At 36.1% G+C, this 17,932-nt stretch overlaps 1 protein-coding gene across 2 annotated transcripts in view; it reads left to right on the top strand.

Moving 5' to 3' along the window:
• Nucleotides 1–17,932, top strand: part of VWA8 (von Willebrand factor A domain containing 8) — a 390,182-nt gene that overhangs the window by 180,452 nt on the left and 191,798 nt on the right. The window lies entirely within an intron of this gene.

Genomic DNA, 17,932 nt, shown 5'->3' on the forward strand with positions numbered 1-17,932 from the left:
TTTTTACCTCAGTACAATTTAAAACTACTCTTCTAAAGGCCCATTTTATAAACCAGTTTCATTCCTGTTCCTACTGTTCTTATCTCTCCTCTGTTTAAAAGGTAGTAAAACCATGCAAAATTTATTTTTAAAGTAAATAATGCTTTATAAACATGAACTAATAGATATTTTGTGGACAGAGAGTGATGAACATTATATTCTAGGAGCAGATTTCATCAACATAGAGGATCTTAAATTAGAAGAAAAATATGTAGAGGCTAATGCCATTCTAACAGGAAGCTAAAATAGCTCACAAGGAGAAACAATATACTATGAATCTCAGTTCTGAGAGAGAGAACTCAAAAATGTGGAAGAAGTGAGTTACTAGGTTTTTTTTGGCTTCCTTAAAAACACTTTGTGGGTTATCTAAATTTGTGTGGTCAGAATGCTGGATTCAGGGACACTTTTTAATCAAATAGATTTTTTAGACATGGATTTTTTTTTAGATTTATCAGTGAACCATTCTAAATCTTTTAAAAATAAAGCAAGCAGGTTAGGGGAGGAGGGGAGAAGAGTAAGAGGGGAGACAGGGAATAAGGAAGAGAGAGAGAAATTAAGGAATATACCAAGTAATAAGCAACCTAAAACTAGATTGAATTATTAATGGTTTAATCCCAGGAGATAAAAAATACTGTGTAGTCAAAAGAATATTGGATTGAATTACAAGAATTATTTTCTGGTTTGGGTCCTTTCACTAAATAATAATGTGCTCTGGAAAAAATTTGTGGGTGAAAGAAGGCAAAGTTATTGGGCCAAAAGAGAAGAGAACCAAAGTGAAGCTGAAGGGTTGTCAAAACCTTCTTTTTGAGATTTATACCTCCAGCTCTGAAGGAGTGACTGTGGTAGATTAGTCCTACCATAGTAAAGTCTCTCAAATCCTTGGCAAGACTCTCCAACACTGGGAAGAGGACAACCACCCACATGGTTTAGAACTCTCATATGGTTAGGCGCCTTCATAAATAATCCTGGTATTCAGAAGATACCCTATAAACTCTATGCTTTAGAAGTAGGACCCATCTATACCTAGAATGAAAACTACTCTACACTCCATCCTTAAAAAGTTTAAAAATAAAGCCTTGAAAAAGCAAGGATGTTTTCTATTTAACATTATTTAGAAGTTTTTCTCATATAAAATGACTTTTGTTTGAGTTTTTCTCATACAAAATTAACTGTGTAGCTTAACAAACTTGAGTGAAGGAAGACTGTAAAGTCTAGACATGCAACAACGTAGTATTCATAATGTCAAGCATTCAATGGAAAATTGCTGGGTATACAAAGAAGCAAGAAAAATGCTTAATAGAAACAGACCCTAAAATGATAGATAATGGAATTAGCAGACGAGGACTATCATATGTTGCCATGAACATGTTCAAACATTTAGACTAAACTTTTTCAAAATGGTAAGATACATCTATGAAGAACCTGTGACTAACTTATGAGGTCTTTCCAGAAAGTATCCAGCTACATAATGTGAAAAATAGAGACATTTATTTAAGAAGATACAAGATGCAAGAAAAATGGTACATGTGGACAATGATGCCTCAGTCCCCTATAAAGTAGGCACCTTGGGACTTCACACAATTCTCCCAATTGCCATCAGCTGCCCTGCCGTATTTTCCTAAATCTCACTAACAGTTTGAAATCTTTTCCCTTTCAAAGGTTTTGGGAAAAGCCAGAAGTCATAGGGCACCAAATCTGGGTTGTAGGCAGTGCTGAGTCACCTGGGTGATTTGATGTTTTGCCAAAAACCTCTGCACGAAACATGCATGAGAGGACACATGTGTCGTGATGAAGCTGCCCCAGTCACCCATAGTGGTGACCTTCTGAATCATCAGAATAGTTTCCATGGAGAAATGTTCAAGCTTAACAGAGAATCTGATGCAGATTTGTTGTTCTACTTGTTCATTCATTTTGAATGTGACAGCCACACAGTACACATGCTCACTCAACAGCGACTACTGCTCCCACTGACTAGTACAGTGAAGCTGTAATTGTTCATGCATGCGCATTCCAGTCTACTCTCTTTGGCTGCCAGTTTACATTGATGTTGTGCAAATGATTCTTGTTACATTAACAATGGTTGGACTTTGTCTAGAGAGACCTCATATTTAATGATGAAAAACCAAATGCTTTCCTCCTATGATTCTGGAAAAGGCAAGAATATTCAGCAGGATGCTGGAGGTCCTAGCCAGTGCAATAAGGCAAGAAAAGGTAATAAATGGCATACATACTGAAGTGGAAGAAGTAAAATTGTTTCTTTTTAGAATGACATGTTGTGTGTATAGAAAATCCTAAGAAATCTACAAAAAAAATTAGAACTAATATGTGAGTTGAGCAGGATCACAGGATACAAGCTTAATAAAAAAAATGAAATGGACAATAGGGTAATAAAAATTTAAAAATAGTATTTGCAATACAATAAAAACATGAAATACTTAGAAATAAATTTTCTAAGTATTTAGTAAACCAGAAAGGAATGGCAAGAAATATTCCAAGTCATGAAAAACAAAGAGCATGCAACCAAGAGTGCTCTACTCAACAAGGCTATGAATTAAAATGGAAGGCAAAATAAGGAGTTTCCCAGACAAAAGAAGACTAAAAGAATACACCTCCACCAAACCAGCATTGCAAGACATGCTAAAGGGACTGCTTTAAGAAGATGAAAAAAAAAAAAAAGAGTCTATGGATACCCAGTTCCCTTCATAGTCACCAATACTTGATATTACCAATATTTTTAATACTTAGTAATCTCATTGTGACAATGATGTGTCATTTTAGTTGTTACTTTATTATTTGTTGAAACTAAACCTGTTTTTGTATATTTCTTGCCTATTTCTATTACTTTAAAAAGCTTTAAATGATCTTTTGGTATTCTTTATCTATTTTTTGATTAAATGTTTGTAGAATTTTTTCTCTAAAAAAGATACAAAACTGTTCATCCTTTTTTAGATGTGTTGAAAATACTTAACTATTCTATTACTTGTCCTTTAACTTTTTGATACGTATATTACTGTGTAGTTTCAAATGTTTAATATAGGCATATTGTCAATGTTTTACTTTATAGCTTCTGGGTTTGAATATTTTACTTCAGGGTAAGAAAAATTTTATTTTGTATTTTCTCCTAAATTGATTTTTAACTCACCTGAATATTTTTAGTATAATGTGTGAAATAGGGCTCTATATTTGTTTTATTTCAAGTAATAGCAGTCCATACACTTTATCTGTTGAATAAGCCTTATTTGCCCCATTGATTTGAAATATCAATTTAATCATATATTACATTGTTAGACAGATAAAAAAGGAAAAAAAAAGAAATGGGCAAAGAACCTGAATAGATGCTTCTCCAAAGAGGACATATAGATGACCAATAGACATATGAAAATATGCTCAATGCCACTAATCATCAGAGAAATGCAAAGCAAAGCCACAATGAGATATCACTTCACACTTGTCAAATGGCTATCATCAACAAATCAACAAATAACAAGTGCTGGCAAGCATGTGGAGAAAGGGGAATCCTTGTGCACTCTTGATGGGAATGCGTATCAGTGCAGTCGCCATGAAAGGCAGTATGGAGTTAACTCAAAAATTAAAAACAGATTTGCTTATGGCCTAAAATTGCTCTTCTGGGAATATATCCAAAGAGACCCAAAAAACTAATTGGAAAGAATATATGCACCCCTATGTTCACTGCAGTGTTATTTTACAGTAGCCTCGATTTGAAAGCAGCTCAAGTGCCTGTTAGTAGATGAGGTGATAAAAAGCTGTGGTACAGGAGGTATTAAAGGTACATTAAAAGTTTAGATTAGAGATGTCATGCCCTCCTTTCTGCCTAGAATGTGTTTTATACCAACCTTTCGTTGTAAAATAACAAATGATCTATAAACAGTAAAGAATTCCATTTGTGTTTCTGGTAATTTATATTTGTGATAATTCTGACATTGGCTACATAAATGTACAGATATGTTACTTAGAAAAAACTTTCTAAATTCAAAATATAATAAAAATTTCAAAACTATATATATATTTGTTTTTGAATACATTGATTGCAAAATCAATTGCTTTTTATTATTATTAATTAATGATAGTATTACCAAAAAAACCCTATTCAACTTAACAGGAACCCTAGGTATCTCTATTTGGCCATATTTGACATTTATTATGTGAAGTTGGAAGTAAAAGTATCCATTTCTGTTTAAGATATCATATTAAAAATGTTTCATTAATTAGACTAACGTTCCCATTAGTTTCAATGTGGTGAGTATTTGCTTTATTATATACACCATTAGGGCTGTATTTGTCATAAAGTTTAGGCTCATAAAATTGTTTGAAGAGAAAGATTATTTTTAAAGGCATAAAAATAGCAGCTGGAAAAAAATGTTTATACTTCTCTGATCTATGGGTGACCTACCTAAGGTCTTTACTTTGTTTATTTTAGATTCCTTTTAATGGATTTGGATGTTACCATATAAATAATCACACTCAATTTAGTTTATGGATGTCATTTCAACAAATTAGTTATGAACCATTCAAAACATAATCTTGATACGTAAAACCGTTGTCAAACATAAATGAATTGCCATCTTATAATGATCAAATCTCAAAAAATAAGTAAACTTGGCAATTGATGTGTTCAGTTAAAATCAAGATGTTGTCCCAAGAGTAAGATTTAGGTAATTTAAAACATGAATGGTTATAATTACTTGTGATGTTATATTTTTGAGACAAGTGAGACTATGTGGCTCACATTTGTGAATTGCATCTATTTACTTGTTTTTTCACAATTTTATGTTAATTTGACATTAAAGAGGTCACTTGCTATGTCAACTTGTAGAGCAATACTTCCTCCTTGGATATAAGTACACTTCTGTGTTAAATTAAAATTTTTCTAGGGTTTGAAGTACTTACGGGACTAGATATTTTTACATCTACTACCTCTCATAAATGAACATGAAGGCACGGGTTCAGTCATTAGCACGTCCTGTACACTTGGTTGTTTTTCTGATGGTGGTGCCCATTCCCAGTCCTCCAGTATAGTCCCAACCTTTTCTTCCAGTGAGATTTTCTTCATGTATTCTCTCCTCACTCCAGACTAGACCATTCTCTATCCTATTCATAAGTTTTGAACTTGTATCCATGACTGTCTTTATTTTTCCACCTAAAATGCACTCTATTTCTCCCCTAATTCTTTAAGATTTGGTTTACTTCTATATGGAACCTTGTTATTCTGGGTGTAACTGTTCCCTCCTCTGGAACTCCATGAGGCTGAATTTGTACCATTGTGATAAAAAGAATATAAATTTTAGACATCAAATTGTGTCTTTACCATTAACTTTTGTGCAGCCTTGAACTCCTTGAGTACTAATTTCCTTTCTTATCAAATTGAAATAATAATATTTGCAGGGTAAATAATAATACCCTTGCAAGGTAGTTGTGAAAATTAAATAAGATAATGTTTGCAAAGGACCAACCACAGTGTTTGGCACTTTTTAGGCATCTAAATTTTTAGGCAAACAAATATTAGTTTCTTGCCACTCCATTTTCTTGTCTATTTCTGATTTGCATAGTTCATTTCATATCTTATTTCTGTCCCCTCCCATTTCCCTAGTTGTGCCTCCACAACTAAATAGGGAACTTTTTGAGGGCAGGAGTCTGGGTTATTTGTTACATATTAATTCATTCATCTAATTTGTATTTATGAAATTCTATTTGATTGCCAGTGGCTGTTTTAGGTACTGATAATGTACAGATTATGATATTGATCTTGACATAGAGGTGCTTGCTTGCTTTCTAGTGGGTGAGAATACGTCAACATTTATAATACAGTGTTGTGTATCAGTTATGAGAGAGGCATGAGCAGGTTCTATGGGAATCTTCTGAGCATATCTATGTGTTCTGGTGGAAGGTGCCTGGAGAAGGTGACACTCAAACTGGGTCTTAAAGGATAAGTAGGAGTTTTTTAAGTGGAGAGCAGAGATCAGGGCATTATGCTGACTGAAAACAGGCTGTCTAAACACCAGGAAGTGAGAGTCAGCGTGCTGTAGCATGGGTTGTATATGTCTAGATGCCAAGAGGAAGGCATGGGCTTTATAGGGATTTCATAGGCCCTGCTAATGTTGAATTTTATCTGGAATGTAATATGATGGAGTTAAAACAAGAAAGATTATTATGACCACAGTCTTGTATGTACATCAGAGTCAGATAAGACTTGAATCACAGAGAAGACTAGGAGGTGTTTGCAGTAATCCAGATAAAATTTTGGGGGTGAACAATTATATTGACAATGAGAATGGAAAGAAAAGATATATTTCAAATAGGTTTAACTGACTAATTTTAGAAACCTTCATAACTATATGGAGGGTGAGGAAGGTACTTTGTGTGGTTGCCAGTGCACAGAGGATTCCCAATATGTATTTGTTGAAATGACTTGATATGTGCTAATTCCATCTGGACTTTCCAGTTTAAGCTCCCCTATGATCAGCCCTCACCATCTAGAGGCAATGATGGTTGTTGAATTGAGTGAGGTTACTTATCTATGAACATATGATCTGCGACTGCATTATATATGTACTCTAACCCCCGAATAGTTAAAATATTGTATTGTAGATGGTAACTGTTACAACACTTGCTTTTCCCCTTTCATTATTTTTAATATACTTTGTGAAATCAAATGAGATAAAATGAAGTGTAAAACTATAACATTGACTTTCATCAGATCAAATATCCTGGAGTGAATGACGACATACTTTAAAAAGCACGATATAGTTCAACATACAAATCTTACCTCAGGCTGAAGAAAACTGAATGTGACAGTATAAAATTTGAAATTCACAAAGCTCCAGAGGACAAATAGATATATTGGTAGAAAATAGAAAAACCAGAAGCTTTTCTGAACTCCCATGGAAAAAATTATTATTGAGGCATCAAGACGTTCTTAACACTAATAGGAGCAATAGAGAACTGGAAGCATGCCAGCTGCTACCAAGCACCTCTGTTTCCTCTTTTCTATTATGAATTTGAAAAGGCTATTTTAGAAGCATTTTCTTCTGTAGTTAGACAGTAGCTTTCCCTCTAAGAATGTCTTCTACTGCCTCTGTTTTACTAAATGAACTATGCTCATACCTCTAACTTATCCATGTATATCTAGTTTTGTAATAATTTTGGATCTTCTCTTGATGATCTCCAAGTCCATTTCAGTTTTGGTATTATTTTTTGCTGGAGTCTTTAGGGTTTTCTATATAAAGAATCATGTCATCTGCAAAAAATGACCATTTTACTCCTTCATTTACAATTTGGATGCCTTCTATTTCTTTCTATTGCCTGACTACTCTGGCTAGGACTTTCAGTATTATGTTGAATAACTGGTGAGAGCAGGCATCCTAGCCTTATTCCTGACCTTAGAGGAAATTTTAGTGATGATAGTACTTTAGTTAATACCTCATTAAAGTCCTAGCCATGTGGTAAGACTGTTGGACAGCCAGTTCTTACATTCTATATTTCAGTCTATGTATAATAGCTTGCTTTTTAAACTTCTAGCATTATAGCACTACGTGGGAGGCTAAGTTGGTTGCAGCATCATTCTGTGCACCAACCCTGGTCAAGACACATACAGGAGGCAACCAATTGATGTCTGTCTCTCACATTGATTTTTTTTTTTTTCTCTCTCTTCCTCTCTAAAACCAGAAAACATATCCTTGGGTGAGGATTTTTTAAAAAAATATCCTGGCATTATTTTCTAATAGCTAGAAAATGCTAGTTCTAATCCTTGCCCAGCTTGACCCCAAAGTCTTTCCTTTGGCCAGTGAGGTGGCACGGGTCCTGAAGGTCCATGTTTGGGCACCAGCTGTGGCGGAAGATGGACTCTGGTCCCTCAGAGGCTGCTCTGGATTGTCACGGGTGGGGAAATAAAAATAAGTCGTCCCAGACACTTTTCTCAGTCTGCCAGGGAAAGGGGTGGTGATTCTCTCTAGTGGAGAATGCTTGGAACCCTTCCCTTGAAGTGACTTTTATTGAGAACCATATGTGCAGAGGTATACAGCATGGATGCAAAGCTCAAAATCAATGTCAAAAGGCTATGTTTACAGAGAACAAATAGAGATCATAGATAACAATTGAAGGAACACAGGAGATTTGCCTCAGGTTGGGGTCTGTGAATAATGTAAATTTCCTTCCCAGCATGAGCCAGTTTTCATAGCTTTTGAGGGAAAAACAAAGCATGCTTCAAGGAATTTACTTCTAGGCCTGCTTTCTCCTGGGAACCGCCTGCCTGATTCACTTTAGGGCTGTCTCCAGTATTGTTTCAAGTCTGAGCCAGGTGGGTGGGGCAGAGCTGCCAAGAGATAAGGAGACTTCTTTCAGATAGAATGAGTTCAGCCTTATTAAAGCCTAGGGGTGAGGGTCTTTTGCCCTTCCTCTGTGTCCCCCAAATCCTTCCTATTATGGCTCATGCGACTGTGCCTGTCTTAGGTTGCCCCTGCCATCGAGGAGTCTTACCCATCATTAACTAACCAGCCATCCTCCAGGGCCAAGCAGGGTGATGTGAGGGAGGCAGGGGGCTATGCCCCTGCCAGGGGGACGGGTTTTATCTCCTCAGTGGCCTATTTTTCCAAGGCCTCCTTGCTTAGTTCCAACCTTGGAGCCCTCTCGCCTGTTTGTGAGGCTGCAGTCCCTGAAACCAGGCGGGACGGTTCCCAACAGGCCAGTTAGTCCATATTTTTCCATTTTTCAATAGTAATAGCCTTATTTATTAAATTTCATCTTCAGTTTTCTTGACTACTTCTCCAGATTAATCACATTTATTCAGCGGTGTGTTATCAGTAAATTTACTAGCTCTATTTTCTGTTCTGTCATCCAGGTAACTCATAAAAACATAAACCAAAGTATTTCCTGTGATTGTTTCCATGATGTTCCTCTCAGGCTGACTCTGCTTCAGTTTTTTCAGTGCACCCAACAGGTAGATGTGGGTGAAAAAGGTTGGTAAGCAAGACTCCTGCAGATAGACTCCTGAAACTGGGGTTGCCAGCAGACAGCATACTCCAGGCTGTTTTGGAAGAGAAGACTAGTGACAAGGAAGATTCTATAGGATTCTTTTTTATTTTTATTTCTTAAATCACATTAGACAAGCTTGAGAACGCCTGAGCAATGTGTATTTTTTTCCTCAGTTTTGTTATAGCCCTGTATTTTTAAGTTGAGAAAAATGTTAGAAATCAAAAAAAAAGTAAATAAAAATAGATAACACATGCCAAAATTAATTACTCAGATTTAACACCTATTAATATTTTCTCAAATTTGATTATACTCTTTTTTGCAGAAATAAAACACTACATTTAATGGTTGCTAAATGGTTGTAAGATGGGGAGAGGGATTTAAAAACATTTAGTTTTTAGTTGTAATGAAAATAAAATCAAAATCCATCTTACAGTTGTTTTAGTGTCAGATTATGTTAACAGGCTTCACATCATGTCTCAACCACTTAAACCCACTCTACTCTCTCTGATGCTGTACAGTCAGCATCAGATACAGGTGGCTTTTTAAAAAAAATCATCATTTATCCTTCCATACCCTCTTCTACCTCCACGCCCCACCCCCCTCCAATAACCCCATTGTTTCTTACAAATTGCTTAGGTAAGCAGATAGAGGTATCGTGGGCCAGTGCCATATACTTCTCAACAATCTATTTATTAAAATTCTAAAAAATAAAAAAAGTATTGAGCTTTATAAAGTTCTGTTCCTTATAAGTGATACAGATATTGCTGTAGCCAGACTCTTTAGGTGTTAGCAACAGTGACAACATGAGCAGGAGGGGATGCCATGAGATGCTTGCATTCAGTAAGTTGATTTGTGTCTTAAAGGGATTTCCTAGTTCACAGCTCCATTAAGTAATTCCTGTTAAGTGAGATACAGCTGTAATGTCTGGTACAAGAAGAATAAAGAACATTGCTAAAAAGCCTAAGAATTGTATCTACATAAAACTTCATTTATTCACCCGAACTCTCAACAGATATTTAGGTTGGGGACTCTAGAAGCAGAGCCAGAGATGGAAACGTTTGTGTAAGTGACTTTAGAGGGAGAGCTTTTAGGTGAAACTTACAGGGAAGTGAAGGAGCCAGGATAAGCCTGCGGAAAAGAGTTGGTTTTAGTTGAAGCTTGACCTTAGCTTCTTCACAGGGAGCCGGGGATTGTGACTGGCACTACTCAGTTATCCTGCTATGAAGCAAGAACAATAGCCTTTTTTGCCCCCATATCATTAAGTCACTGGTTAAGGGCTGCCCCCTAGGAGAGGGAAAACAGGGAGCCTCTAACCTCCCAGCGTTTCTAGGTGAGGTAGTCCTCAGTGGCGGAGGGCAGTGTTCTAGAGAATGATACAGTTGTTAGCTTCCAGAAGTCAGCACTGCAGTAGCTGGAGGATGCGTGCATTTTTGTGGTACAGGAGATCAGGGAGGGGCACCAACAGCATTTACTGCAACACACATTTACTGAGTTCCTACTGAGTGCAGTCCTAGCACTGTCTGGGCTTTGAGAACAACAGTGAGGAACAAGACAGACAAGGTCATTGCTATCCTGAAGCTTTCTTTCTAGTGTAATGAAGTATGCAATAAACAAATAATTCAGTAAACAGAAAAATATCAATGCTATAACGGAAAAGGTATGGTATAAAATTTGTTAAAGGTTAATGTGATAGGGAATAAATGGGAGACTAGTAGGGGAATAGAACTCAGAAACATTAAGTCTGGCAGCTCTGACTATCTTCATAATTACCATGCAATTTGCAGGCAGGTTTTATGGCATTTGAGCAGCTTTGTGTGTTCTAGAGATCCAGTGCATGAATTGACGCAATGTAGGATGGATCCATAAACGATTACAGATTGCAGCGACTAGAGGGTTGTGAGAACTTGGGCTAGTGGTAGTTTGGAATAGGACCCTAGCCAATACCAAAGATACCAGGCCTAGCTAGCATCTCACCCAGGAGAAGTAGTGTTACCAGGGATACTAGTACTGCTGAGAATATTGGTGTGATAATCAGAAAATGAAGGGAAAAGGGGCAGAAATATATGAGGCTTGTCATAGATCTCCAAAATGTAAGCTGTATTACCTCTTTTAGCATGGCCAAAGTCAGCTGTCTCATTCCCGAATTGGAATAGGAAACCAGCAACTGAGCAGAGCAGAACTGGCAGCTAAATGAAACTGAATAAAGCAAGGGTAGCACAACAGGCTTTCCAATCTGTAATAACAAAAGTCTCTCTTATTATATGCCCATGCACACAGACACACATTCTGAATGTGATTGTTTTTTACCAACTCTCAGTGGCAGTTGTATATAATTGGATATCATTTTCCACCAAGGACTTAAAAATTCTGCTGCTGTATTTCTTGAATACTGTTACTAACACTTAAGGATTCAAAACAAAGCATTGCTGTAAACAAGTAGAAAGTAGTCTTGCACAAAGTGCTACAGTATGTCTCCAGTTTGATATAACATAAAAACAAGACCCTTAAAGTAAAGCCAGAATTATTGCAGTATTTTATAATGAAATAGGAACTGACCATAAAATCTCTTAACTACACAGTCTCACTTATAATCCCATTGTATTTTTAAAAAATCTGTCAAACTGACATATTTGTCTTTTACAAAGTCAAGAGTTTATACAATTTGTTGATCCCTTTGTGTGTTAAATGGCTGCCAGAGAGATGCTATATAACAGATACTTTAAAAATTAAAAACAAATTTTTAATTTAATCCTTCAAGGTAAAGGCCATGGTTTAGCAGTAAAGGAGAAAATAACTCCTTTAAAAAAATTTCTGGAGAGAACATTTTTTAAATCAAATGTCTATAACTATTTTAATTGTTAAGATATTGTGGCTGAAAATAATACATTACCCTGTGATATTATTATAAAAAATATTCATTTGGCCTTTGTCTTTATTCCTGGCACAAGAGCTTCTGAAACCCTTGCCATTTTCTGAGTTTTATGGGTGTCTTTTGCCATAATATTTGATTTTCATTTCTAGGTCTAAGTCCCCTGGAATCTCTGTAGTGATAAGAGAGTCTTTTTATTAGCTACTTAGGGGACTCCAGGGCTCCTAGATAGCTTCAGAATGGGGACAGCTTGCCAGAGGAGCCAACTATGTGATTAGAGGGTTGGAACCCCATCACCCCCCACCTCTTGGAAGGAGAGAGGAGATCACTAAAGATTAAATTATGGAACCTAGAAGGGAGTCCTAAGAACAGGGTTGCTTTTTTCTTTGTCTGTTTTGTTTTTATAGACAAATCAGATGCATGGGAGACCCAGAACTTGTAATTAATGTCTGAAGTGGGGGCAATTCTATGGGAATGAACCCTTAATCTGTGGGGTGTGTGCTAATTCCCCTGGGTAGTTAGTGTGAGAATTGCATTGACTCCTAGGGCGCCTCATTGGTGTCTGCAGAGAATTATAGAATTGCTGAGTATGAAATATCTACACATTTGGTATCAGAAGTATGAAATGTAGAAATAGATCATACACCCCAGAAATGTATAATGACTGCACACCTAAAACAATTTGAAATACAATTTTCTAACATGTTTAAAAGTCTTACAAATGAAGAGTTTCAGTGGCCCATTTGTTCAAAATATAAACTGTGGCATTATCTAAGTAGTTTGCAAAATCACTTATTGACATCGGGAAAGATGGAAATTCCCAAGCCTAAATGTAATAAAAACCTATGTATGGTTGATAAATGAAATTTATGTTGAGCTATAGGGAGCACAGTCAGTGCCATGTTTCTTCTGGTTAGGTCTATATTTCTTTGTGAACCCTTTTTCAGCTATAATAGCCATTAAAATAAGCATAAAAATAAACTGAATTTAGGACTAGACCTTTAGTCACAGAAACAATAAAGTGTGTCAGTCACATTGTTCTCTCCAAAAAGCCTTCTTTAATTTTTAATGAGAACAAAAAGATTTTTTGTATTAACAAATTCTGAAGCTGTCTTTATGTATTGTTTTCATCTTCAGCTGATTTTTTGTTTTCATTTTTCTATATTTTAGAATATATCTTCTCAAAAGAAACACTTTTATTAATAGTCTGTTTTGAGCCACTGGCCTAGAACAGGCTCTGATGTTGTACATGTCATTCTTTATCACGATTACATGCCCCCACATCTGTCTCCCCTCCCAGACAGTGAGCTCTCCTTAAGGGCAGGGATATGTCTTTGAACTGTCTCCTTCCAGCATCATGTCTGGAGTACAGTGGCTGTTCAGTGCACATTTAGTAAACAAATGAATTAGTGCAGCCTGCCCATCCATCTTTGAGACACCCAGTAAGGGTGTCCTGACTCTGAAATGCATTTGTCTTCCATTTCCCTGAAGTGAAAGTCAGATTCTTGAGTGTGATATTTCAGAAAACCATACATTTTGAATCACCCTGTCTGGATCCACTCCCCTGCACACTCTATGTATTCTAGGCATTCTCAGTGTTCCAAACTCCTCTTGTACCTCCAAACTTCTACATGATTTTCTGTTCCTCTCCCTCAAGCACCTTCGACCCATCCCTGACAGTTAAAACCGTTTTCAGTCATTGAGACCTGGTTCTCTACAGTCAGAATAAATTGCCCTCTCCTCTCTGTCCCCACTGAACTTTGTTTTAATTCCTATAATAGCCCTTATTAACTTCTGACATGAATTATATTTAATTGTCTTATGTCTGTCTGTCATGTGAGCTTCTTGAGAGCAGGACCTCTGAATTATTTATATTATAATACTTCATGCTTAATAATCTGCTTTACCTTTAGCAATATATAATTTTTGTTTAATATATTCATGTGTTATTCATTCTTAGTGCAAACATTTATTTGTGCCAGGAAGGTACGAAGCATGCTAATAAGCACTACATATATAAAAAAGGTGATATCCCCTCATCAATAGATAGTATGCCTTCAGTTATATGAACAGCTAAAATGTTTAAGTGTAGAGTACTTTATATGGAACAATTATTTCAACTGGGTGGATAGAAGTGAACAATAAGCAATGCTTCAAAGGGGAGAGACCACATTTGAGCTGAGCCTTTAAGGGATGGGCCTTAACAGTTTGTCAGGCAAAGGCAGGAGAAGGGACACACAAGTATGCACATGCTTTAATGAACTGCGAGTTACTCATTATGGCCTCAGGGTGCATAACTGAAGTGGCCTATTAGAATGCATCCTTTCAACAAACAATATTGAACATCTATTGGGCTGGCCAAAAAGTTTGTTTGGTTTTTTTTCTTTATGATGACTCTGTAACACTTAGTTGTCTTTAACTTCATTCAAAACAAATTTGTTATATTGTATTGTGACAGCTGTCATATCAGTGTGCATTTAAAAAAACTTATCAAAGTTGGTGAACTTTTGTGTAGCTATTTTAATATTGAAAATGGAAGGATGAAAACACTGTAGTGGACCCTGTACTGTGGAGTCCTCCTTTGCTGTGGATGAAATAAGTCCTTCCAGACACCAGGTGCTTTCTAGAAAAGGGGAATGCAATTCCCTTTTGAGGAGAATGCCCCAAGCCCTTCTCTGAAGTGACTTTTATTGCGAATGATATACAGCTTGCATGCAAAGCTTATCAATCAATGCCTAAAGGCTATATCTACAGAAAACAGATAGAGATCCTAGATAACAATGGAAGGAACAAAGAGATTTGCCTCAGGTCAGGTTCTGTTAGACATGCTGACGTCAGGGTCAGATGGTCGTTATTGTGTCTTCTGAATTTAGGAATTCACTCCTTCCATTTGGAGCTTAAACCTCTGGTTTTTCCTTATCAGGGCAGTGCAAAGCAGAACAAGCTTCTGTGGATACAATGCATTCTTTAGGCCAGATTTCCCACCTCGTTGTTAGCATCTAGCATTCCTAGTTTTCTGGTCAAGACTTACAGGCCCCTTTCAAGGCCTGGCTCATGCGGGGCTACATTTCCTGATACCACACAAAGTGGTCCCCAACAAAACTACAACATTTTTGGCATATAATGCTTTATTATTTCAAGAAAGGTAAAAACGCAACTGAAATGCCAAAAAAAAAAGAGATTTGTGGAGTGTATGGAGAAGGTACTGTGACTGATCGAATGATAAAGATAAAATTGAGACATTAACTGAGAATCAACATTATACCATGCAGAAGGTAGCTGACATACTCAAAATACCCAAATCAGTAAAGTTATTGGTGAAAATGAAAAAAATGTGTTTTTTATTTTACAGAAGAAGAAACCATGTGGACTTTTTGGCCAACCCAATGTTATATGGTGGTCACTTTTCTAAGCATCAGGAACAAAAGAGCTAAAACCCCAGCCTTCATGTTTATATTCTAGCTGCTGATGAGAGAGAGAGAGAGACAGACACACAGAGACAGAGAGAGAGAATATGTCGTACATCAATTAGTGCCAAATGCCATGGAAAAAAATAAAGCAGGAAATGGGGGCCGATGTAGGGTTTAAGACTTTTAATAGGTTGGCCAGGATGGCTTCTCTGAGAAGGTTGACATTTGAGTAGTACTGATAGACAGTAGCCTATTTTCAGTCTTCAGTTCTATAATCGTGCCTTTTTTAAAAGCTTCATCTATGTAGTAAGTATTTTTTCATTTTTGTTGTAGTTTTGGAGATTTTCTGAATAACCTTAAATAAATGGCAATAATACCTAAACTGAAATGACAAAATGGAAAGAGTAGAAGATATTGCCCAAGACATTAGAGAACTTTTCAGTCCCAAGACGATGTAGCTATTTCCTGTCCTTATCAGGTGCTGTTGTTGGAATGCCCACCAGCACAAGGCTGAAAATGCTGTACTTACAGTCTTTCAGCATTGTTCTGGTGGCTCTCCACAGCAATTCCCCTGACAGAGTTCAAAAAGCAGGGAAAAGAACAATTGCTATTTTAAACCACTCACTTATTTAATTTTGGGTTCAAGAAATATGATAGATACCAGAGGAGAAAGACAGCCAGATGCTGAACTTGCTAGTGTCAGCAGTTGTCAGCTCAACACAGTTTCTAGAACGTGTTAGTTCAGGACAACAGCTCCTTGTTGCTGTTTCCTAGTTGTGTCTTAAACATTTTTGTATGGAAACACCTGGGTATGTTATGGAATAAGGTTCAAAATCTCTACCAAATTTTAAGATAAAATGAAGATGACAAAGATCTGTGCTTACAAAGCGGCTTCAGTCCTCCACCCTCTAGTTCCTCCATGCTGTTTGTGCTTCCCCTCTGCCATGAAAATGACACTGGAAAATAGTCTGGCACTGAAAGAACTCTTTCACTTCTGCTAAAGGAGATATATATTATTTTTTCTTACAATACAGTAGTGTTTTCCTTTAAGAAAATCTATCACAAAAACTTAAAATAGGTAAATTACAGAAACCTTAAACATAGATTTCCTTTAAGTTAAAAATTCTCCAAGTAAAATGCTTATTTACATACTATTATTGTCTGTTTAGCTTAAGCAGTTAAAGTGTGATAAATTTAAAACTGGAGTATGGGGATTTTTTTCCAGTTGATGAATAACCAGAAATAAAGATAAAATAATTCACAGATTATAAAATACCAAATATTATTATGAGATACAAAATGCAAATTGCATAGTAGGTTTTAAGTGCTAAATATTATGTGAAAAACATTAAAGAGGCATGCCTAACCAGCATCATGCACATGCCTCTTCTGGTGGTCTCAAATAGCAGCAGGCTAGTTTATCTTTTGTGTTGGTGATCAAAAACACTTATTTTAACTTTATTTCTTCGAATTGCCTGTTGTAAAACATCTTAATATTTAATTATAGGCAAGATCTAATTTATACTGCACCAAAGGTGGCACATTATTGGTATGGTACAATTTGTAAGTCCTCTTAAATATAACATGAATCTAAGCTAGACATTTTCAACTCTTTTTATTTCATAGCACACAAAAACTAATCACTAAAATTCTACAAACACCAAAAAATATATTTTTGCCAATCTGACAAAAAATAAGTATCATTTTGATTCATTCGCATTGAATGGCTATTGCATTGGCTGTTGTCACTTTTTAATCTGTCAATCTTAAGGGAAAAGAGGTCTGTGCCCCTGACTAAATAAGTAGCAACTGCATGTTTTAAAAACTCTTGTGGCACACCAGGATGCCCTTTTTGGCATATTGGTTGAAAATTGCTAGTCTAAGCTTATCAAGGGATGGAGTTTTTACCTCTTTTGTTCATGGATACTTAAACATCTAAAGCAGTACCCATTAGTAGGTGTTCAATAAATATTTGTTGAAAGAATGATTCTGGAATGTCCTGATATTAAAAAAGTGGTCACTTATTAAATTTTGACTTTTTGTAACCCTTTTATATTGTTACCCAACTGTGGGGGGGCGGGGCCGGGTGTGTGTGTGTGTGTGTGTGTGTGTGTGTGTGTTTACCAGCCTCACATTCTGATTTCCTCTCTGTGTGCATCTTTGCACACTCATTCAATTTTGTATTTTAATTTACATTTCATTCTTCTATTCCTTTTAAAAAACTGAATAGGAAATATATTTTTTTAATAGCATGGAAAAAAGAAAAGAATTTACACAATGCTTTTCTTTTTTGTCTGGAAAAGGGATAAATGAAATTTCTACCAAAAATTAGGTCGTTTTGAATCCCTAAAATTTACCAGGCTAGAAACGTAGTTTTCAGAGTAAAGATAATAGATCCAACTTTTAATATACCATTTTAGTAGATTTGTTTTCTTTTTAAATACTAGACAACTTACAAAATTTTCAGAGTTTGTTAAAAGACTTTAGTATCACATGGCTTTGAATACTGGGGGATTTTTAAAAATAGTATCAAAATAGCACTAGGAGACGTGGTAGAAAGATAAGCAGATTTTGAAAATTAAGCTCATCATTGTTTTGCTGTGGCTATTTTTTACCTGTTCTTCGC

The sequence above is a fragment of the Pteronotus mesoamericanus genome, unplaced genomic scaffold (assembly GCF_021234165.1).
Source record: "Pteronotus mesoamericanus isolate MK-2021 breed Mesoamerican mustached bat unplaced genomic scaffold, CSHL_Meso_final contig_94, whole genome shotgun sequence".
Lineage (NCBI taxonomy): Eukaryota > Metazoa > Chordata > Mammalia > Chiroptera > Mormoopidae > Pteronotus > Pteronotus mesoamericanus.